General features: G+C 38.1%; 1 protein-coding gene across 5 annotated transcripts in view; it reads left to right on the forward strand.

The window, feature by feature from the left end:
• GMDS (GDP-mannose 4,6-dehydratase) overlaps positions 1-25,642 on the forward strand; it is a 649,100-nt gene that overhangs the window by 251,283 nt on the left and 372,175 nt on the right. The window lies entirely within an intron of this gene.

Here is a 25,642-nt window from a genome sequence, read left to right on the forward strand (position 1 = left end):
ACCTTACTCAGTAGATCTGGCACCATGTGACTTCTTTCTGGCTCTTCCCCAAAGTCAAAATGACCATGAAAGGAAAATGCTTTGAACCCATTCAAGACATGGAGGCAGCCATGACAGCACAATTAAGATACTCACGAAAGAGGACTTCCAGAACTGCTTCAGAAAGTGGCAAGAACAATGGGATAAGTGTATTTGAAGTGAGGGGGAGTATTTTGAGAGGGATTAATGGCAATTTGTATTTTACTGTAATAAACTTTTCTTTATTTAAACGTTCACTGTATTTTGTGTCTATACGTGTATTCTGTATTCTACTTTCACAATTCTTCTGGTTATAGAACGTATCCTGTATTATAGAAAGCATTCAAGTAAAGAATGAGTGTGTGTGTGTGTGTGTGTGTGTGTGTGTGTGTGTGTGTTGGCGGTTTGGTTGTTTCTCTTATATTAGACAAGCTCTTTAATGGCTCTAGCTTCATTGTTTCCAGATGTAAAATAGATACAATAGTAGCCCCTGACTCAGACTTGTCCTGATACTTAAATGACAGAGTATTTGGCCCAGTGCCGTGCGCACAGCAAGTTTCAAACACTTGCAATGCCTTCTGTGGCTACTACATTTCTATAATGACTTTTACCTCTTTTGCTCAGTGAAGCCTCACCTTCTTAAATAGTATGACGTGACATTCCCCATTTTCATTTCCTGCTTTGTTTCTAGACCTCTTATCACCATCAAGCTTACAATACACTTTACTTCTTTATATTGTCTGTTTTCTCCTCCACTTACTAGAAAGTAAGCTCTTGCAAGGGTAGGGGTCTTGCTTCTTCCGTTCACTGCTGCGTCCTTGGTACTACCTAGGGCAGTGCCAAAGACTTAGCTGTTGCTCTGTAGACAATTAGTGAATGAGCAACAGGAGCACTTTAAGACGATGAAATGATAGTTTTGCAAATATTATGACTCTGAATGTATCTGAACCAGAAAGTGAAAGTATAATAAAATGAGAGAAATTATATTTTGAGGGTATTTTAAATATATACAGAGGGTGCCAAAAAAATGTATACACATTTTAAGAAAGGAAAAAAATTGTAATACTCAATGTATATCGATAACAAAAGATGAATACAAGTCCTCTGTATACATCATTTTATTTTGGCACCCCCGGTATATATATTGATAGAGAAGAAAAAAAATAGTTGAAAAAGATTTTTAAAATTCCTTTCCCATATTTAGTCTCAGTCTTCTGTTTCCCTTGACACAGACGAGGAAAAATGAATGAGCTATCTCTTTATATCTTCATATTAATATTTTCTGGTGATTTTTCAAGTCCCCTTTCTGCCCTTTAACTTCTGAGCAGCAGCTAAGCTTCTCGCACAGCTGGATCTGGCTGTGGAAGCGAACTCACAGAAGCTCGCCACGTCAGTCACCGTGGACGGCACAGCGTTGGCTCAAACAGCAAAACTGTGTCTGCCTTAGCTGTTGGTTTCCTGTGCTTTTTACAATGTGAGATAAAGAGTGGTGCTTAAAATACCTCCTTTGAAAAAATGTGGTATGTTTCTTCTTTGCTTATTCACCATCACTCATACCTTCCATCACGACCCGGCCCCCTTAGTCTCAGATTCTATACAGTTTAAAGCTAAAAAAGTTTTTAATGGTGGTTCAGAGATTATCCTAAAAGATAAACTGCTTTCACCAAATATCCCTGACAGCGATCCAGGTCAGGAAATTAATAGCAGTGAATGGAGAGAGAAGTAAAACTAATGGCAAGGTGAAAGTTTTCTTACAGGGCTTAGAGTTGTCATGATTCTTGTGGTCTCAGGAGATCGCTCCCACTCTGCTCATCTTGGTTTCATATTGTAATACTCATTTATGTAAAATCCACCTTCATATGGAAGTTTGAAGATAAGCAATTAAAAAAACATGATTATGCAGTACCTCACTCTTAGGAACTTAAAGCAACTTTGTTATTGAATTCTTAATATATTTTCCGTTCTCCTTAAGGTAGTGAAAGGTGAAGTTTTCATAGGGAAACATAAAACAGAAATGGTTGAAGCTTTCCATAAGTGTAAGTTCTGGGTCACTGAGGATGGTAAATATACAAGCACCCAGCCAGTGCTGGAGTCTGGCATTGATGGCAGTGCACAGTGTCCATGTGAGACCTGTGCAAACTGCACTGCACTTCCCTGGGGAGATAATCACAAAAGCACAAATAATTTCAGGTGGATACAGCAGTAATAACATCTCATTTTACTTTAGAGAATGCCAAAGGGAGATCCCTTTCTCAGATGTTTTTCAGAATAAACAGAACATCATATACAGATGACCTGTGATTTAAGACCTTGTCTTAGTGTAATAAATCTTAAAGGAAAGTGCTATTCTTTGAATAAAAGAACTGCTGAAACTTGAACTTATTGGCAGTCACTAGTTTCCTAGGTCATCAGTTTTTCAAACTGCTATAAATATGCCACTGTTCAAGCTAAGCTTTGTACATCATGAAGTCATAGAGGAACAAAGTGGTTCTACTTACAGTACACAAATGCACCGTTTCTCAAATACCACCTGTGCCATGTGCAAATCCTGACATGCCTGTCGCTCCAAAGCAGGGTGTGCAAGGCTGCTAAACTTCTGCCACCTTTCAGTTCTCGAACGCCCCAGTTTGGGTCGTCCAGCCTGGCCTTTCATTATGATCATCCATGCCCACCCATCTTCCTGGTTTCACTAAACTTGTATGTTTCCTGCCTGCATTCCTGCTACTCTGCTACAGAGGGAAGATTAAAAGACGGCACGAGTCTTCACAAAATGCACCCATTCTTCTGGCATCTATTCTTGCCATGATATCTCTAGGGATATGTTCTGAAGATTTGTGCTTTTCTTCAATTTTTATATTTTGGGTTTTGCTGACTGTGTTTTATTTCCACAATTGTGATTCTTTTTCGACTCTCTTCTTGTTTCATTTTCTCTGTTTTTAAAAATCATTCCTTGTTTTTAAGCGGATGTTATTTTTTACTCTTATCTTTGAGATATATTTTAAAGTCAATGTTAAAGAGATATTAAAGAAATTTTCTGAATGCAATACTATTTTCATTTCCTCTGGCGTAAATTCTTCCTTCAAGTGTAGATCTTTTTTTAAAATTTATTTATTTTTACTAATTTCAGGTATACAAAATAACACAATGATTAGGCATTTATACCACTCACAAAGTGATGACCCTAGTAGGTCTACTACCCCTCTCACACCGTACATAGCTATTATAATAGCATTAACTATACTCCCTATGCTATACTTTACATCCTGTGACTATACACACACACACACACACACACACACACACACACACACGTGTACCAGGGGTGCCAAAAAATTGTATACAAGTGGACACTTTGGTCAACGTTGCTCAAGCAGTAGTTCACCGTAATCAGAAGTGTCTGGACGCTGATGGTAACCACTTTGAGCACATCTTGTAATTGCAGAAGTCAAATGTGACTTGTATTCATCTTTTGTTATTGGTATATATTGAGTATTACAATTTTAATACAGTTTTCCTTTCTTAAAATGTATATGCATTTTTTGGCACCGTGTGTGTGTGTGTGTGTGTGTGTGTGTGTGTATACACACACGAGGTCGGACAATTAAGTTCACGAATTCATCCTAGAAAAAGTGCTACATACCTCATTGCTGAATATCAGTATGATCACTTTCAAAGTACTCCCCTTGGGAAGCTATGCACCGATGCCAGTGCCCAGTCCACCCTTCAAAGCAATTTTGGAACTCTTTTTTCTGGAATGGCCATCAGAGCTGTTGTTGTATCACCCTTAAGGTCCTGACTGTCATCAAAATGTCCTCCTTTCAATATTTCCTTTATCTTCAGGTAAAGAAAGAAGTCACTGGGGGCCAGATCAGGTGAGTAGGGAGGGTGTTCCAATACAGTTATTTGTTTATTGGCTAAAAACTCCCTCACAGACAGTGCCGTGTGAGCTGGTGCATTGTCGTGGTGCAAGAACCATGAATTGTTGGTGAAAAGTTCAGGTCGTCTAACTTTTTAATGCAGGCTTTTCAGCACGTCGTTTTCAGCACTTCAAACTTGGTTAACTGTTTGTCCAGATTCATAACGAATAATTCCTCTGATATCAAAATAAAAGGTTAGCAACATCATTGCAACAAGTTTGCAAATGTAATTGTCAGAACTTGTGTGTGTGTGTGTGTGTGTTATACTTGACATTCAATGTTATTTTATATTAGTTTCAGGTGTACAGCACAGTGATTAGGCATTGGTATAATCTATAACGTGATCCCCCGATAAGTCCAGTACCCATTTGACACCCTACATAGTCTTTACAACATTTTTTACTATATTCTCCATACTGTGTTTCACATCCTTGTAACTATTTGTGGCTACCAATTTGTACTTCTTAATCCCTTCACCTTTGTCCCCCGTCCATCAGCCCCCTCAGTCTGGCAACCATGAGTTTGTTCTCTGTATCTATGAGTCTATTTCTATTTTGTTGGTTCGTTTATTCTGTTCTTTAGATTCCACATATAAGTAAAATTATATGGCATTTCTCTTTCTCAGTCTGACTTATTTCACTCAGCATAATATCCTCTGGGTCCATCCATGTTGGTGCAAATGGTCAGATTTCATTCTTTATGACAAAGTAATACTCCATTGTATAAACGTACCACAATTTCTTTATTCAATCATCTATTGATGTGCATTTCAGTTGTTTCCATATCTTGGCTATTGTGAATAGCCCTGCAGTAAACATAGTTTTTGGAAAAATTTTTTTGGATTTCTTTGGATAAATACCCAGGACTGCAATTCCTGGGTCATAAGGTAGTTCTATTTTTAATTTTTTGAGGAACGGCCATACTGTTTTCCATAGTGGCTGCACCAATTTGCAATCCCACCTACATACAGAGCACAAGGGTTCCCTTTTCTCCACATCCTCACCAACATTTGTTGCTTGTTGATTTATTGATGATAGCCATTCTGTCAGGATTGTGAAGTGGTATCTCATTGTGGTTTTTATTTGCATTTACCTGATGATTAGTGACATTGAACATCTTTTCATATATGTATTGGCCATCGGTATGTCCTCTTTGGAGAAATGTCTATTCAGGTCCTCTGCCCAATTTTTAATTGGATTGTTTTTGTTTGTTTGTTTGTTTTGGTGTTGAGTTGTATGAGGATTTTTTAAAACAAATTTTGTATATTAGACCTTATCAGATGTATAATTGGTGAATATCTTCTCCCATTCAGTAGGATGTCTTTTCGTTATGTTGATGTTTTTCTTTGCTATGAAAACACTTTTTAGTTTGATGTAGGCCCATTTGTTTATTTTTTTCTTTTGTTTCCCTTGTCTGAGGAGCTATATTAGTAAACATATTACTAAAGATAAGTCTGAGGGTATGCTTTCTATATTTTCTTCCAGGAGTTTTATGGGTTCAGGTCCTACATTTAAGTCTTTAATCCATTTTGAGTTTATTCTTGTATATGGTGTAAGGAGATGGTCCATTTTCATTGTTTTGCATGTATCTGTCTAGTTTTCCTAACACTGTTTATTGGGTAGACTACCTTTACCTCAGTGTAAATTCTTGATTCCTTTGTCATAGATTAAATGACCATATAGGCATGGATTTATTTCTGGGCTCTCTATTCTGTTCCATTGATCTATGTGTCAGTTTTTATGCCAGTACCATGCTGTTTTGATTACTATAGCTTTGTAGTATGATTTGATGTCAGGTAGTGTGATTCCTTCAGCTTTGTTCTTTCCAGGATTGTCATGGCTATTTGGGGACTTTTATGGTTCCATATAGATTTTAGGATTATTTGTTCTAGTTCTGTGAAAAATGCCATCAGCATTATGGTAGAGATTGCATTGAATCTGTATATTGCCTTAGGCAGTATGGACATTTTAACTATATTAATTCTTCCTATTCATGAGAATGGTATATGTTTCCATTCTTCTGTATCTTCTTTCATTTCTCTCTTCAATGTCTTATAATTTTCTGAGTATAGGTCTATTACTTCATTGGTTAAATTTATTCCTGAGTGTTATATATATTTTTGATGCATTTGTAAATGGGATTGTTTTCTTAATTTCTCATTCTGATAATTCGTTATTGATGTAAAAAAATGTGAACTATTTACAAATATTAATTTTGTATCCTGCTAATTTACTAAAATCATTTATCAGTTCTAATTGTTCTTTGGTAGAATCTTTGGGGTTCTCTACATATAGTATCATGTCATCTGCAAATAATGATAATTTTCCTTCTTCCTTTACCATTTGAATGCCTTTTATTTCTTTTTTTTTTTTTATTAAATTTATTGGGGTGACAATTGTTAGTAAAATTACATAGATTTCAGGTGTACAATTCTGTATTACATCATCTATAAATCCCATTGTGTGTTCATCACCCAGAGTCAGTTCTCCTTCCATCACCATATATTCGATCCCCCTTACCCTCATCTCCCACCTCCCACCCCTCACCCCCCTTACCCTCTGGCAACCACCAAACCATTGTCTGTGTCTATGAGTTTCTGTTTCTCAATGGAATACTATTTGGCAGTAAGAAAAGATGATATAGGAACATTTGTGACAACATGGATGGATCTTGAGAGTGTAATGCTGAGCGAAATAAGTCAGACAGAAAAAGCAGAGAACCATGTGATTTCACTGATATGTGGTATATAAACCAAAAGCAACAAAGAACAAGACAAACAAATGAGAAACAGAAACTTATTTCTTTTTTTTCCCAGCTTTTCCCTGTTGAGTTTGATATTAGCTGTGGATTTGTTGTATATAGCCTTTGTTATGTTCCCACTCTGCTGAGAGTTTTTATCCTAAATGGAAGCTGGATTTTGTTAAATGCTTTTTGTGCATCTATTGATATGACTGTATTATTTTTATTTTTCATTTTGGTCATGTGGTGTATCATATTTATTTATTTGTAGTAATTAAACCAACCTTGCATACCAGAAGTGAATCCCACTTGATCATGGTGTATGATCTTTTTGATGTATTCCTGAATTCAGTTTGCTAATATTTTGTTGAGGATTTTTTCATCAGTGTTCATCAGAGATATTGGCCTATAGTTTTCTTTTTTTGTAATGTCTTTGTCTGATTTTGGAATCAGGAGAATGGTGGTCTCATAAAATGATCTCGGGAGCTTTCCCTCCTTTTGGATTTTTGGAATAGTTTGAGGAGAATAGGTGTTAACACTTTTTTGAATGTTTGGTAAAATTCACCCTTGAAGCCATCTGGTCCAGGACTTTTGTTTGTTCAGAGCTCATTGATTACTGATTCGATTTTGTTGGTAATCTTCAGTCTGTTCAGATTTTCTGTTTCTTCTTGCTTCAGTCTTGGATGATTGTGTATTTCTAGGAATTTATCCATTTCTTCCAGATTGTTCAATTTGTTCTCATGTAATTGTTCATAGTATTTTATTTTCTTATAATCCTTTGTATTTCTGTAGTGTCAGTTGTCACTTCTCCTCTTTCATTTCTGATTTTATTTATTTGGGACCTCTTTCTTTGTGTTTCTTGATGAGTCTGGTTAAAGGTTTGTCGATTTTATCTTTTCAAAAAAATATCTCTTGGTTTCATTCATCATATGTGTATATATATATGTGTGTGTGTGTGTGTGTATATATATATATACATATATACACATATATATTAAATGAAAGAGACTAAATGTATGTATATATATGTGTGTATATATACACACACACACACATATATATATACATACATACATACATTTAGTCTCTGTTTCATTTATTTCTGCTCTGATCTTTATTATTTCCTTCCTTGTACTCAATTTGGGCTTTGTTTGCTGTTCTTTTTCCAGTTCTCTTAGGGTTAAAATTTAGACTGTTTATTTGAGATATTTCTTGTTTCTTAAGGTCAGCCTGCATTGGTATGAATTTAGGACGGCTTTAGATTTGGGGTTGTTGTATTTTCATTTTTGTTTGTCTCAAGATATCTTTGATTTCTTCTTTGATCTTATTGTTGACCCATTCCTTATTTAGTAATATGTTATTTATTCTCTGTGTTTCTGTGTTTCTCAGGTTTTTGTTTTGTTCGTTTTTATAATTGATTTCTACTTTCATACCATTGTTGTCAGAGAAGACACTTGATATCATTTCAGACTTCTTAAATTTATTGAGACATGTTTTGCGGCCTGACCTGTGGTCTATCTTGGAAAATGTTCCATATGCATTTGAAAAGTATTTATGTTATGCTGCTTTGGGGGTGAATTGCTCTAAAAGTATCCATTAAATCCATCTGTCATTTAAGGCCACTGTTTCAGAGTTGATTTGCTGTCTGGCAGAGTTGTCCATTGGTGTCAGTGGGGTGTTAAAGTCCTTTACTATGATTGTGTTACAGTCAATGTCTGTCTTTATGTCAGTCAACATTTGCTTTTTATATTCAGGTGCTCCTATGTTGGGTACATAGATGTTTACTAGGGTGATGTCCTCTTGTTGGATTGATCTCTTTGTTATTATGTAATGTCCTTCTTTGTCTTTTACTATAGTCTTTGTTTTAAAGTCTATTTTGTCCAATATTAGTATTGTTACGCCAGCATTTTTTTTTCATTTCTATTTGCATGAAATATCTTTTTCCATTCCTTTACTTTCAGTCTGCATGTGTCTTTCATTTTGAGGTGGGTCTCTTGTAGACAGCAAATGCATGAGTCTTGTTTTCTTATCCATTCAGCTACCCGTGTCTTTTGATTGGAGCATTTAAGCCATTTACATTTAAAGTGATTATTGATGGTATATAGTTAAGGCCATTTTATTATTCATATTTTTTTTATCTTTGTTTGTTTGTTTTCTCCTATCTTCTGCTTAAAGGAATCCTTTCAACATTTCTTGTAGTACTGGTTTGGTGCCAATGAATTCCTTTAGCTTTTTCTTGTCTGGGAAGTTCTTTTTGTCTTCTTCAATTTTAAATGACAGCCTTGCTACATGGAGTAGTCTTTGTTGTAGGCCGTTGTTTTTCATCACTTTGAATATTTCCTGCCACTGCCTTTTGCCATTTTAATTATGAAGTGTCTTGGTGTGGGCCTGTTTAGGTTCATCTTGTTTGGGACTGTCTGCGCTTCCTGGGCTTGTTTGTCTATTTCCTTCACCAGGTTAGGGAAGTTTTCTGTCATTATTTCTTCAGATAGTTACTTGATCCCTTGCTCCCTCTCTTCTCCATCTGGGACTCCTATGATGCGAATGTTGTTATGCTTGATGTTGTCCTACAGGACCCTTAAAGTATCGTCATTTTTTTAAATTATGCTTTTTTCTTTCTGTTGTTCCGATTGGGTGTTTTCTGCTACCTTGTGTTCTAAATCACTGATTCGATCCTCTGCTTTATTTAATCTGCTGTTGATTCCTTTTAGTGTATTCTTCATTTCAGTTATTGTATTTTTCATTTTTGACTGGTTCTTTTGTATGGTTTCTATGTTCTTCTTTATGCTTGATGTCTCTTTGTCGATATTCTCACTAAGTTCCTTAAGCATTCTGATAAGCAGTATCTTAAACCTTATCTCTGGTAGGTTGTTTGCCTCCATTTCATTTAGTTCTATTTCTGGAGGTCCCCTAGGCCTATTGCCACCCATCGGCTGCCCGTAAGGCCCAGCTTTTGACAGACGCTCCTTAGGTGCACAGGCTGGGCTAGTTCACCTGATATTGAGAGTGCCTCCACCATGCAGCATTAGCTGGGTGGGGTGGAGTTCCAGGGAGTCATGAGATGTGGCTGGTGGTCTTTACAACGTTAGTGTAGATTCAGTTCTTACAGCAGTGCCTAGCCTATGATCACCTTGCCCAGTGCCCCAAGAACACTGCAGCCCGCCACTGCCTCAGGCTCACAAATTCTCGAGAGCTGCCCCCAAGTGGCTGCAGCATGGTTTTGGGGTCAGTGTTCACCACCCAAATCTCCCCAGGTCATTGCAGATTGTCCATTTCCGTGGCTTGTGGGGGTGGGGCCGGTCACCCAGGTACCCAGAGCCCCCCTGGCAATGTAGTTCTAGGTGGGCAGCGCAGGGTTCCAGGGAGCTAAGGGGTGTCGGCGATGGTTTTACAAAGTCAGTGCAGTCTCAGCTACCGCACCAGTCGCACCAGCGCCGGGCCTTGGACCACCCCACAGAGACGCTCCAAGAACACAGCACTGCCAGCCTCAGGCCTGCAGGTCCCGAATAGCTGCCCAAGAGACACTGCCATGCAGGTCTTGGGTCACTGCCCTCCACCGAATGTTTCCTGGCTGCCGAGGCCCGTCCACAACCAGGTTTCTGTGGGGTGGGGCCAGCAGCCCAGCTGTCAGGAGTGTCCCAGACACTGCAGCACCAGCTGTGTGAGGGAAGAGGACCCAGGACGTCACCAAGGTGGTGGGCACGCCTGGGTCCTACCAGACCAATGTGGTCTCAGACTTGGCCCTTTGGGGGAGGGCTCAACAGGGAAGAGATGGTGACCCCCTGTAAGCTACACATGTGCCAGGATCCACACAGGGATAATAATGGTTGCTGTTTCTCCATCCTTTTCCCCATGCCACACAACTCAGTTTTTCCCGCACGTCTCTGAGCTTCTCAAGTTGACGCCCCTCTACCAGAGACTAGGAGAGTGTTTGCAACTGAGTGAGTTTGTGCAGACTCTGTACCAGGGTGTCTGGGTTCCAGCTGCTTCCCTCTAGATAAGGAAGGAGCATTTCTGAAATCACTGTCTCTTCGAAGAATATCTGCGATATTTGGTGATTTTGAAATGCTCTGCTCTTATTTATTCATTTCTTCAAGAAATATTACTGAATGCCTATTATTTGCCAGGCACTGGGCTAGTCACACAGTGGAGAACAAGATGGAGCTAATCAGTATTATTAACTTTACCTCTGAAGTTCATGGTTTCTTTTATGCATAATCTGCTTCTTGATAGACTGAGTTACTCCAAATGGAGCAGATTAAACCAATTGTTCTTCAGATATCACTGATATGCACACACGCTTCTGGTTTGTTCATTTAGCACTTAATCAGGCTTAAGCCCAGAGTGTGCCTCATGTAAGTCTTCTGGACCCCTAAGTGAGCTGGTTTATGGTCTTTCTATTGATATCCTTACTATTGTACAAAGCCTTAATGATTGTGCCCACTTCCTGGCTTAGACTTCACAAACCAAAGAAGAGCAATTTTTTAACCCTCTCTTTATGTGATAGCTGCTATGTTTCCTTGAACATTTTTCTTGTGCTTTCAATATTGTTTGAGTTCCAGGTCTTAAAGTACATTGGCAGGACTTCACGGCCTCCCAGGGATGCAGGAATCACAGTCTTCTGCAAAGGACACTGCCTTTTTCTCTCTGCTGAGCTCATTCCAGCGACATTTACTTTTTTTGGCCTTACAGTGTCTCACCAAAGCCTGATGTCTTCAGGAAATAGAACTCTGGGGACGTGGGTCCAGTCATTCTTTTTCCCCCCTCCTGTCTTAAATACATTATCTTCCAATTGCGCAGTTTGAAGTGTCTTGCCATTTCTCCAGCCCTTTAGGTAGCTCCACGAGCTCTTGCAGTTTACTAACCCTAATGTGACTTTCTACTTTTCTGGACAAATGGGGGGAAGCTTTGGAGGTTTTCATAGTATACCTTTCTTCCCAGATAGTTTTCAAACCATGAAGTAAAGACAGGTCCTAAAACTGGCTAGTGACAGGATCTGCTTTGTGTATTTTACTCTTCCAGTTAGTATGTTTTTATTCTTCCTTTCAGTGTTCTATCTGGAAGTTCCTTTTGCAGTGGGTGGGGTACTGGAGCTACTGTTAGCACTTAAGAGACAGGATATTCTCCCAGTGGCAGAGGTATTGTTCTGTGTGGTGTTTGTCAAGGCCTCTGACAGTCTAGGTGAATTCTGTCCACGGGCTTCCCCCTCACTGCGCTGGCCCACGTGCTTGTTTATTCTTTAGAAGTAACGAGGCAATCCCCACTCTCACAAAGCCACCTTCATTGTTTTACCTTGCCATAACTTACTATGCACTGATTCTGCCCATTACCTTATACTTTGCTAGATTACTCACTATGGAAGCAACATGCAACAGCTTGGTGATTTGAGCTCCCTTTTCGTGTACCTGTCAGCTACCTTTTTGTGCATTAAAGTCATACTAGTAATCTGCTGGTATTTTCATCACAATGTATATGGTTTTGCAATATCACTAACGGCTTCTTGAATGCTCCTCAGTCTTAGTGATTTGTCTGCATTTTGGTTTGTCTCTTACATCTAGAACAGCTAGATACTTACCACCGTACCTACCTACCTGCTTCAAATAGCAGTTTGAGAATCAGAACCTCCCTGTGTATTGCCCAGCTAAGAGAGCGAATCTTGCGCTGTCTCTCTGGCCGCTCCGCCCTCCTGTTGTACCTGGATCTCTCAGCAGCCTTCTCTATGTCTGGTTGCACTTCTTACTGATTTTGGATTTGTCCTCAAACCACACCTTGTTCTTTCTTGAGTTTTATTTAAATTTTATTCCAGTTTAACGAATGCACCTTTCCCCCAGTTTTGCTCGCCAGTTTGCCACGCAGTTGTTTGTTTTGAGCTCCTGGTTCTTTCCAGCGCTTTCAGTAAAATATTTTCAACAAAACAGCTAGGTTTCTTGTTAGGGGTTACTTACTTAAATAAAACTTTTGTGCTTTTCTCCCATGCCTTAGGTATTTTTCTTGTATTATTCCTTCTAGAATTGACACTCTATGTGCTATTTGTGGAAAAGAGAGTAGGCAAGAGCATTGGAGGTAAGGAAGGACAGAAAACGGTTTATAGGTATTCCCAGTTTCTGAAAATTTGCATTACACCAGTCCACTTTTATGAAAGACCTACATTTGTGCCTGGTTTTGCTAACCGAAAGAAATCCAAAAAAAAAAAAAAAAAAGGGAAAATAGCCCTAGCATTTGTTTTGCAGCAGCCATTGTAGAGGCAGCACACATCCCGAGCAGCGAGAGGGGCCCCACCAAGCTCCTTTCCGGGAAACACACTCAGCATCAAGCCCCAGAGGTTTGAGCTGTGTCTGAGCATCTAGGCTCTATTTCCATTTATTCTGTGTACCTATTAGCAAGCTGCGTCCTAAGGTGATTGCTTCTTCACTTTATGCTATGTAGGCTTGTGAAAGGTTTCATGGGAACGCTCTCCTTTCAGACACGGGGGAACCTGTATTACCCATGTAGCATGCTGCTTTGGTCTCTCTTCTCTAGTGACTCAGACATTTGCATATGCCAGTGCCAGTGGGATTGAAGCTCCCTAAACTCGTTATTTTTCCTGCCTAGAAACTTTAGCTCAGTTTCTTGTCTGATGAACTCTTCCATGTGGGTAACTGAAACCTTCAGAATTCATAACTAAGGTCACGTCATCGCTTCTCAGACACATTGAACCATTCTAGTGAAGTCTCATTTTTTTGTTCAGATGGTCTATTAACTAAGGAATGATAAGTGATTTAACTGCAGAGGTAAATGCTCTGTTCCTACTTTAATGTTTATATACATATAGTAGAGGCCATTACAAGTGTAATTATAGTAGTCATAAAATGAAATTAATGCTTTACAATAATAATGAAGACTATAAGATTTTTTTTTTTTTTAGTCTGCTTATATATAGTTGAACTTTTATACCCTTTTCATTATTTTGTCTGTGCAGAGAATACCCCAACTTACCATAACCTGAGTCATAGTAACTGGCACCAAATATTAAATCCTGTAGTCATCTCTGGATTATATTCAACACATATTTTTAATCCGTTGGTTTAATATTTTAAGGCTCTTGGTTAAATACTCCTGATTTAAATAATCCCTTTATGCATTCCTGTGCCATCAACTTCTGCCAACAGAGAGCTTGGGGAATGTTAGATCATTTTGAATATGTGTGATCAAATAATTCAGATGATTAAAGTTATAAAAATTATAAAATAGATCTGAAAGCTAATTTGATTATCACTTTTTTATTTATATGTACAACTCCAAGGTCACATTAATGCCTTAGTGTACTTACAGAGTTTTGATACTTAGTATTGAGGTCAGGAATCTACTGAATGATTCAGACTATAGGGTAATTGAGTATGTAACAATAATGCCTTTAGGTTATGTATGAGGTGTGATCAAACAATATGGTGAATGTTTAAATAAAAAAAAAATTATTACAGTAAAAGACACATTCCCATCGATCTCCATCAAAATACTCCCCCTCACTTCGAACACACTTATCCCATCGTTTTTGCCACTTTCTGAAGCAGTTCTGGAAGTCCTCTTTCGTGAGTGTCTTTAGTTGCACTGTCATGGCTGCCTCGAGGTCCTGAAACAATTGACAACATTTACATTTCATGGTCATTTTGACTTTGGGGAAGAGCCAGAAGTCACACAGTGCCAGGTCCAATGAATAAGGTGGATGAGGACACACTGTAATGTTTTTGACAGAAATTGCCATACCAGAAGTGATGTGTGACCTGGAGCCTTTTGTGTGATCACAAAATATGGTGAATGCTGCTGCCGAGTGCCATCCAACGGAAAGACAGGGATCTTCAATATGGGAAGTGATGCGTTGAACCTTAGTAACAGTGTGTGACAAGTTTCAACTTGTTCAGTGCAGTCAGTCAGGTGTGAGCTATGGTTGAAAGGCTGTTTTAAAATGTGCCATAAATCATCCTCCATCGTGACAACATTCCGTGTCACACATCGCTTCTGGTACAGAAATTTCTGTCAAATAAAAACATTACAGTGTGTCCTTATCTACCTTATTCACCAGCTCTCGCACGTGCAACTTCTGGCTCTTCCCCAAAGTCAGAATGATTCAGGCCATCGAGGCATCCACGACAGCACAACTAAAGACACTCACGAAAGAGGACTTCCAGAACTGCTTCAGAAAGTGGCAAGAACGATGGGATAAGCGTGTTCAATGTGAGGGAGAGTATTTTGACGGGGATTAATGACAACGTGTCTTTTACTGTAATAATTTTTTTATATATAGGCATTCACCATGTTGTTTGATCATACCTCCTACATCCAGAATTGAAAATGGCTGATGAGAGCTTATTAATGGTGTGGATATGGGTTCTAAGAGAGATTGTAGGGCTTTCCTTCTTCTTTTTATTCAATTTACTTAAACTAAACTAAAAGAAAAATTTACCCATTTCTCCTACCCTCCACCCACTGCCTCTTACAACCTCCAGTCTGTTTTCTGCATCTGTGACATTGGTTCGTTTTCTTTTTTTGAAGAGTCCACATATAAAAGAGATCATATAATATTTTTCATTCTTCATCTGACTTAGTTCACTTAGCATGATGCCTCAAGTTCCACCTTTGTTGTTGCAAATGGCAAGGTTTCATTTTTTTATGGCTGAATAATATTTGTGTGTGTGTGTGTGTGTACACAATTTCTTTATCTATTCATCCATTGATGGACACTTAGGATTGCTTCCATATCTTGGCTATTGTTAATAATGCTGCAGTGAACATGGAGGTGCAGATAGCTTTTTGAATTAGTGTTTTTATTTTCTTTGGATAAAAACCAGAGAAGTGGAAATGCTGGAATATATGGTAGCTCTATTTTTAAAATTTTTTTGAGGAACCTGCATACTGTTTTCCCATAGTGATTGCAGCAATTTGCATTCCTATTGACAATGCATGGGGCTTCCCTTTTCTCTACATCCTTGACAACACTTTTTTATTTCTTGTCTTTTGATAATAGCTATTCTAACAGGTGTGAGGTTTTGATTTGCATTTCCCGGTTGGCTAACAAGTTGAACATCTTTTCATATACCTGTTGGCCATCTGTATGTCTTTGGAAAAATGTCTATTCATATCTTCTGACCATTTCTTAATTGGATTATATGTTTGTTTTTGTTACTGAGTTGCTTGAGTTCTTTGGATGTTTTGGATATTAGCCTTTTATCAGATGTATTATTTGCAATCATTTTCTCTATTCGATAGGATGCCTTTTCATTTTGTTGATGGTTTCCTTTGCTGTGCAGAAGCTTTTCATTTGATACAGTCCCACTTGTTTATTTTTGCTTTTGTTGCTTTTGCTTTTGGTGTCAGATTCCAAAATCATCACCAAGATCTACGTCAAGGTGCTCACTGCCTGTGTTTTCTTCTAGGAGTTTTATGGTTTCAAGTCTTACATTTAAATCTTTGATTCATTTAGAGTTAATTTTTGTGTGTGGTGTAAGAAAGATAATAGTCCAGTTTCATTCTTTTGCTTGTGGTTATCCAATATTCCCAGCTCCATTTATTGAAGAAACTGTTTTTTCCCTATTGTGTATTTTTGGCTCCTCTGTCATAAACTAATTGACCATCCATGTGTGGGTTTATTTCTATGTTCTCTATTCTGTTCTATTGATCTATGTGCCTATTTTTATGCTGTTTTGATTCCTGTGGCCTTGTTGTGTAGTTTGATATCAGGGAATGTGATACCTCCAGCTTTGTTCTTCTTTCAGAATTGCTTTGGCTATTAGGCTTTTTTTGTGGTTCCCTACAAATTCCCGTATGGTTTGTTCTATTTATACAAAAAAATACCTTTGGAATTTTGATAGGTATGGCATTGTATATTACTTTGGGTAATGTGGACATTTTAACAGTATCAATTCTTTCAATCTATAAGCACAGAATATATTTCCATTTTTTTAATTTCTTCTTCAGTTTCTTTCATTAATATCTTGTAGTTTTTAATATACAGGTCTTTTTATTTCTAGGTATCGTATTCTTTTTTATTCAATTGTAAATGGGATTTTAAAAAAATGTTTCTTTCTAATAGTTTGTTGTTAAAGAAATGCAACAGATTTTTGTTTGATTTTGTACCCTGCAACTTTACTGAATTTGTTTACTAGTTATAACAGACAGTTTTTTGGTGGAGTCTTTAGGTGTGTTTTTTTTATATATAACATAATGACATCTGCAAATAGTGACAGCTTTACTTCTTTTTCAATATGGATGCCTTCTCTCTCTCTCTCTCTCTCTCTCTCTCTCTCTCTCTCTCTCTCTCTCTCTGCCTATTTGTCTTGTTCCTGATCTTAGAGGAAAGCTTTTCACCATTGAGTATGATGTTAGCTGTCGGCTTGTCATGTATGGCCCTTAGTATGTTGAGCTATTTTCCTTCTATACCCATTTCATTGAGTGTTTTTATGATAAATGGATGTTGAATTTGTCAGATGCTTTTCCTGCATTTATTGAGCTGATTATGATTTTTAACCTTCATTTTCTTAATGTGGTGTATCACATTGACTCACTTGCAGATGTTGAACTATCCTTGCATCCCTGGAATAAAGCCCACTTGGTCATGGCAAATGATCCTTTTAATGATCGTTAAAATAATTTGATTTGCTCATTCGGTTTGCTAATATTTTGTTGAGGATTTTTTTCATTTAGGTTCATCAGTGATATTGGCCTGAAATTTGTGTGTGTGTGTGTGTGTGAGAGAGAGAGAGAGAGAGAGAGAGAGAGAGAGAGAAATATCATTGTCCAGTTTTGGTATCAGGGTACTGCTGGCCTTATGAAATGTGTTTGGAAGAGTGAGTTACCCCTTCTTGTATTTTTTTTGGAAGAGTTTGGGAAGGATTGGTATTAATTCTTGTTTGAATGTTTGGTAGAATTCCTAGTGAAGCTGTTTGGTTCTGGACTTTTTTTGTAGGGATGTTTTTGATTACTGATTCAATCTCCTTGCTAGTAATCATTCTGTTCACATTTTGTTTTACATCATGATTGATTGTTGTGTGTTTGTATGTTTTAATGTCTTCATTGAAATGTCCTTATTTCGATGTCTTCATTGTCTGTGTTAAAGTTGTATATTTCTTCTGTAGTCATGATTTTTGTCTTCTTGATGTTCAAATGCAGTCCTGCTTTAGCATTTTCTTTTTTCACTTTCATCCAAAGTCGTTTCAAATCATTGCTACTTTCTGCCATTAATAAAGTGTCATCTGTGTATCTTAAGTTATTGATATTTTTCCTACAGATTTTCACATCTTCTTTTTCTGGATCTCTTCCAGTTTTTCGTGTAATGTGTTTTGCATACAGATTAAACAAATAGGGAGATAAAATGCACCCTTATGTAATACCTTTGCCCGCAGGAAACCATTTTGTCTCCATATTCTGTCCTGACAGTGCCTTCCTGTCCACAATACAGGTTACGCATCAGGACCATCAAGAGCTGAGGCGTGACCATTTCTTTCGGAGCAGCCCACAACTTTTCATGATCCACACAGTCAATGGCTCTACTTTATCTATAATACAGATGAACTTTTCCTGAAATTCTCTGGAGCACTCCAGTATCCAGCAGGTGTTTGCAGTTAGATCTAAGATGCCTCTTTCTTTTCTGTTTCCAGCTTGAACATCCACATTTCATGGTCCATATAAGGTGGGAGCCTTTGTTGCATCACCTTGAGCATCCCTTTACTTATGTCAGGAATTAGAACAATGAATGGACCCACAGTTATTGCACCCTTTGACATCTGCTTTCTTGAAGACTGGGATGTATATGGAATGTTTCCAGTCTATAGGCCATTGTTTTGTTTTCCATATTTGTTGACATATTCTTCTTTGGATTTTGACAGATTCAGTCTCTGTGGCTAGAAATAATTCTATTGGTCTCCTGTTTACACCGGTGATTTGTTTCTTCCCAGTACTTTCACGGCTGCTTTCACCTCACTTTCTAGAATTACAGGTTCTTCCTCACAGAAATCTTCTTTAAAGTTATCTGTCATTCTGCTGCCCCTTTTCAGTACCCGCGTATTGTTTCCGCTTTCCCTTCATTTTCTCCTGCTTAGATAGTGTGCTTCCTTGTTGGTCATTCAGCATTGACAGTATAGGTTTGAATTTCCTTTTTATTTCTTGAGTCTTCTGGTAGAGATCTCTTGGTTTTCTTTTTTTGTTGTTCTCTTCTATCTCCTTACATTGACTGTTGTAATAGCTCTTTATCCCAACATCATGATAATTGTTGAAAAGCTGTGTTCACGGTTCTAATCCTGCTTTTGGCACCTTTAACTGTTTCCTCTCACCAGTTTTTAACAAATTTTAATGTTTCTTCTGTCATCCATCTTGATTTTTCTCTCCTTTTTACTTTTGGCATTGTCTTTTCACATTCTTCCCTAATAAAAATTCTAGTTTCAGTCCACAGTTCTCTGCTTCTCAATCAAGATTAACCATGCAAATCTATTTTACATGGATTTCACATTTATCAGGAATGTTATTTACATTATATTTTAGCAGTACGATTCCTTTAGAGCTCTTCTTCTGCTTTACTCTAATGTTTGGTATTAAGGGTTCGTGGTCAGTACCACAATCAGCTCGTGGTCTTGTTTTGGCAAAGAGAATACCGCTTTTCCATCTCTTGCTTCCGATTATATAGTCTATTGGATTTCTATATCAGCCATCTGCTTATGTCCATGTACACAGCTGTGTGTTCACTTTTTTAAAGCATGTTTTTGTGAGTCACAAGTTGTTGGCTTCGCAGAAACCCACGAGCCACTCTCCTGCCTCATTTCTGAGCCCTAGTCCAAATTTTCCAATGACATTTGATTCTACTTTATTTTTACTTTTGCATTCCCATCACCTACTATTATCAGCATGTCTGATTTTGGAATGTGATCAATTTCTTCTTGGATACTTGCATAAAAGCAGTCAGTTTCATCTTCTTCAACTTCTGTAGTTGGAGCATACGCTTGAATGATGGTGATGTTAATAGGTTTTCCTAGAAGTCTGATATACATTATTCATTCACTCAGAGCTTGCATTGTAGCCCCTGACTGTCTGTGCTACATCTTGCCTCATTATTAAAGCCATTCCATTTCTTCTGAGGTAATTTTGCCTATCTTTAAATTTATCCATGTTGTTTTTTTTTTTTTTTCCAGCTGAAAAGCCTAAAAGAAGTTAGGCCTTATTCATCAATTTGTTATGAGATTCTCTTCTGCTGTGTTTGAAATATTTTTACTAAAATTTTTATTCAAATACTTCTTTTATTTGTTTATACTTTAGAATCTAATAGTTCTATTAACATTTGTAGGGCAGTTAAATATAGTTTTTATTTAGTTCATTGTAAATAAATACAGCTTTTCTTCAAATGGCTTTTCATTTTTAAATTTCAGGTACATTTTAAATTCTAGGGAATTTAATGGTGGGCAGAAATAGTCAAGGCCCCTGCCCCTATGAAGCTTACAGTCTAGTTACCTACTATGATTGAGGGGGGTGTTGTTTTTTTCTTTCACCTTTTGCTTATGGATTTCAGAAGTTTTGAAGTGTGCACTCTCTTTTTAAGTCAATATTTTGAGGTTAAGAGGACAGTATGTTACTAGAAAGTACGAGGAAGAGCCTGTGGGGTAGTTCTGACAAATTGCTCATACTGGACTCCCTCTGGTGACTAGAGCCGTCTGCCGTGCTCTGGACTCCCAATATTAATCCCTAAGCTGAGGTTTGTTCCCCGAGGCTTCTTATTATAAGAAACAGAACTGGTCCTCAGGCGTATCCATGAGAGACTCGGGGTCAAGGCAATAAGGAGTTGGAACACTGAAAAGTCCCGTGAGTGAGGTGGTAGACCTCACCTGGAAAGTTCCAGCATGGTTTCCAATCAGCAATCTCTCAGGGAATATCCAAAATCTCAAGTTCAAGGACTGGAATGTTATTTGCTATGCTTCTTGGGTAAAGAATCACAATGTGTGACGTTTCTGACCACAAGTATTCAGTTTTGGTGGTCGTTTTTATAGGTAAAAATGGAGCGCTCCAATCACCATTGTATGTGTGATAACCACTCTGCTACTTGGACGCAGTTCATGTTCTCCTGTAATGATCTAATATAAATAACATTTTGATTGTTGTCATTATCAATACATGTTTCTCATCCTACTTGATTAGATTGCCCTTCTCCATCTCTGCTCAATTTTCCTGTGGTTATAAAATGAACATATTAATAATCATATTTGAGACAGCAAAAGGGGTTTAAGATGTTGGAATTATCATTATTTGCCTTATTTGATATGAGGCCTAGCATAGTAAGCCCAGGCCTGCTGTGATAATAGTCTGATACAATAAAAACACTTCTGGATTTTTCCTTGCAAGCTCTATGCTGTGCAGAATTGCAATGCATTCCTTCATTTCCTATGTGTGAGTCCCACACAGCTCTTTCAGGGACCATTCCTAATTTCATTTTTGTTTCATAAAGGCCGTGATTTTATCACTCGTATCAATGAGGATAATTCCAAAAATATCTGTTTATATCTTTGAATGTTGGTAAGGACAGTTTGCTTTATACTTTAACTTAAATTTACCAGTTTCCTTTGACTTGAAATTTTTCTCTGGTCCTACAAGGCTTTACTACTCTCCTCTGAGACTCTCCTGACAGTGCCTTCAGATGAATATATCCCACTCCAGGATCTTTGCATATTTCAGTAATCCATTTCTCCTACATCCAACTTCATTAATTATGATCTGACATAGTTCTCTGTTACTCTCAACTCAACATCTTTATATGATGTAACTCTTAATCCTTTGTCATATTTGTCATACTAAATCTTTGAAATTTATGTAGTTTTATCTATGTTGCTCTGAAATGTTACCTATTTCAGTACTATTAAATTATCAGTCTTTTCTAGTGATGTCTGATATCCTGTTTTCTATTACTTTTTGTATTTTTATTTTGCTATTTATAGGTTATTTGACATTTGAATTCATCATTAGTTTACATGCCCTCTTTATTCATCCAACAAATATTATCAAGGGGTCTGTCAGATGCAGCAGATACTATAGAGAAGAAGATAAAATCCCTGCCCCCAGGGAGCTTTCGTTTTAATGGAGATAGATCATAAATAAGTAAACAGATAAAATGAAATGTTAAAATGAAGAAGAAATGAAGCACCATGAAGGCATGGATACACCCAGACATGGGTGTTTTAGATGGAGAGGGAAGGGAAGAAGTCCTTTCTGAGGGGTAACATTTGAGCAGAGGGGCAGAGGGATGGGGAAGACGGAGGAACACGTGCCCACAGACGGCATAGAAGTTACAGGCTTGAGGCACAAGCTGGCACCGGTCCAGGGGCAGCAGAATGACCAGAGAGGTGGGGTCCTTCATGGGAGAGGACAGTGGTAGGCGATGAGGTGGAGAAGTACCTGGGAGCCAGGTGGGAGAAAGACTAGTTGAACTAATTGGAGGCTACTGAGTAGTTCTGGTGAAAGGTGATGGCAGCCCTGTAGGGATGCCGGAGTCCGTAGTGGTGAGAAGTGCTTAGATTTCTGTGAGCTGTGAAGGACCAGAGGAGTTAGCCATGATTCCTAGGTTTTTGTTTTCAGCAGTAGGCAAACAGGTGCATTTACAGAGAAGGAGGAGCCAAAGGAAGAAGCACTTTGGTGACAACATCAGTAATTCTGTTTGGGGCCAGCTCAGTGTGAGGAGCTATTAGGCATGTGAGCTGGGCAGGAAGGCACTTGAGGCTACTCCTGGGGTTGGTACTTAAGGGCACTGCAGGTGGCCCTGTGAGGTCATGTGCACAGAGCTGGTGCATGGAGGCCCTGGACTCAGTGAGATGCCTGCAGAGCAGGAAAGAGGCCCCACACTGAGCCTCACAGCACAGTGTGGGTGCGGGGCAGCACGAGGGCCTGGAAGGACGCTACCCGTGAAGTGCGGCCGAGAGCTAGAAGCATGTGTGGTAAAGAAGCCATCACTAGAAGCGGAAGATAGGCAGGTGTTCTGTAGACGGTTTTATTATTATTTTTAATCAGTCTAATTTTTTTTCTCCTTATTAGGTGAAATAAATTTGTACTGTTACCTGAGTCTCCACGCCTTAAAAAATGTAGCGCTGTTCATGATTGGAAACACTTCATTTTCATCATGTAGTACGGAGAGAATACGGAAAAGTAATGATAAACAATTTAAAAATTACTCTGCTTTCAACTATAACTATGTTTTGTAGTGCAGGGATCAGAAATCCCTTTCTGTAAAGGGTCAGATAGTAAATAGTTTTGTTTTTGTAGAAAATAGTGCTGTCACAACTATTCAACTCTGTTATTGCGTGAAACCAATAATAGAAAACACATAAGAGAATGAGTGTGGTAGTGTTCCTATAAAACTTTATTACAAAAACAAGCCTGGGGACAGATTGAGCCCATGCACTGGGTATATGTAATTTTCCAGACCCCTGATGTGTTGGTGTATTTCAGAATCACCCTTGTAACCATTAGGACTTTATCAAGCTACAATGTCTCGTTTTTTGTTTTTTTTAAAGCAAGCCAGTTAATTTGTTGCTGTACATTATTAAATACTTTGTGAACAAATAGATTTATTAGCCAATCCCATTCCCCCTCATTTTGAATATCAAACATATGCTTAATTCTTGATGGAGCTACCTAAAACTCTGCACACATGCAACTGTCCTACACATCCCCCAATTCCCCTGCCTCATTTATTTCTTCAATCTGCTTGGAAGTCTTTCCATGTTTCAGTCCTCTGAATAAGGACCTATTCCTTGCCTAATTGGATTTCCTAGCATAATGAAACGCTCTTAAGTTGTGCAGTCTCCTTATCCTGTGTTCCAGTGACTGCGGCAGTTACACAAGAAGTTTTGGTTTACTGTGACTGGAACGTGATTATATAATATATACAATGTACATAATGTTCTCCATGAATATAATATGTGACTCCACTGTGCCTCAGTTTCAATGCTTACCTGTCCTTAGGATTAAATAATGTATATATGCAAAATGCTTAGAGTGATGTCTGCCTCATATTGCGTACTCAAAAAATGCTAGCTTTTCTTTTTGTGTAGCTGTTTAGATAGCATTTATATAAATTTAAAAACAGCCAAAGAAAGAAAAGAAAAAAAAGCAATATGCTCTTTGCTATTCGAACTTGAATGGTCCCATCACAAAGACTGAAAATATTGGATATAAATTTATCTATAAAAAATATTTACATACTGACTTGGCAGATACGTAGTGTTAGAAAGGACCTTCGAGATCACCTGGTTCGGGTTTTCTTCATCTGTAACCCATGGACCCCTAGGCAGCACTGTGTGCGCGTTTATGTGTGTGCACTTGTGCACGTGTGTGTTTCTGTTTCTTGTCAGTGTCTGAGGCTCTCATGAGCTCCTCACAGAGCCCGAGTCTCAGAAAGGCTGAACCCTGCTTTCGTGGGGAGCCCCATTCCAGAGGTGGAGACTGCTTTCGTTCCCAGTCCCGTGGCTCCACACTTTCAGTGTGACTTTTTATCAAGTCAGCTCTCTGAACCTCAGGACCTGGTTTCTGTTTGTTCCAAAATTGTTGTAAAGCTCCAACAGTGCTTTTTAATTGCAAAGTGTCATGTAAATGTGTGATTGTGGCACTGTACTGTAAGAAAGCCACAGCAAGGGAGAGTAGTTGAGTGGTCAGCCAAGGGTACCCCCAGGAGTTCCACTGCCCTGGCACCTCTATCTCCTAAAGTCTGCTCTGTGCCCTCAACATGGGGCCACAATTTTCCCTAAAACGGAACGGCCCAGCACTAAAGAGGGAAAGAATAGCCTTTTGAACAAATGGTGTCAGCACAACTTATATCCATATGCAGATAATGAATTCAGACCTCTAAACCACACCACACGTAAAAATTAACTGGATTGAAGACCTAAATGTAAGAAATAAGACTGTAAAACTCTTAGAATAAAACATAGGAGTAAAACTGCATGCTCTTGGGTTAAACAAAGCATTCTAAGACATGACACCAAAAGCACAAATGACAAAAGAAAAATGAGATGAATTGGACTTTTATGCTTCATAGGACACCATTAAGAAAGTGAAAAGTGTTTGTACACCTTAAACTTACACAATAGTAAATGTCAGTTATATCTCAATATAGCTGAAAGGAAAAAAAAAGGAAATGAAAAGACAACTCTCATAATGAGAGAAAATTTGCAAGTCACGTGTCTGATAAAAGACTTTTATCCAGAACATATAAAGAACATTTACAACTTAATAATGAAAAGTCAAGTAACCCAACTTAAAAATGGGAAAAGGATCTGCATAGACACCTCTCCAAATAAGATATACAAATGCCCAATAAGCACATAAAAAGATGCTCGGCATCATTAGTAATTAAGGAAATGCAAGTCAAAGCCATGAGAAATTTGTATGGATCCAAAAGACTCTTAATAGCCGAAGCAATCTTGAGAAAGAACGTATCACACTTCCTGATTTCAACTTATATGACAAAGCTATGGTAATCAAAACAGTGTGGTACTGGCATAAAAATGGACATATAGATCAATGGAACAGGATAGAGAGCCCAGAAGTAAACCCACACATACATAGTCAATTAATTTATGACAGAGGACTCAAAAATATGCAATGGGGAAATGTCAGTTTCTTCAATAAATGGTGTTGGAAAACTGGACTGCTCCATGCAAAAGAATGAAACTGGACCACTATCTTACACCATACACAAAAATCAACTCCAAATGGAGTAAAGACTTGAATGCAAGACCTGAAACCATAAAACTCCTAGAATAAAACACAGGCAGTGAGCTCCTTGATGTAGGTCTTGGTGATGATTTTTGAATCGGACACCAAAAGCAAAAACAAAAACAAAACTAAACAAGTGGGATTGTATCAAATAAAAAGCTTCTGCACAGCAAAGGAAACCATCAACAAAATGAAAAGGCAACTACAGAATGGGAGAAAATGATTGCAAACCTGTTAGGGGGCTAATATCC

Source organism: Rhinolophus sinicus, linkage group LG06 (genome assembly GCF_036562045.2).
Source record: "Rhinolophus sinicus isolate RSC01 linkage group LG06, ASM3656204v1, whole genome shotgun sequence".
In the NCBI taxonomy this organism is placed as follows: domain Eukaryota; kingdom Metazoa; phylum Chordata; class Mammalia; order Chiroptera; family Rhinolophidae; genus Rhinolophus; species Rhinolophus sinicus.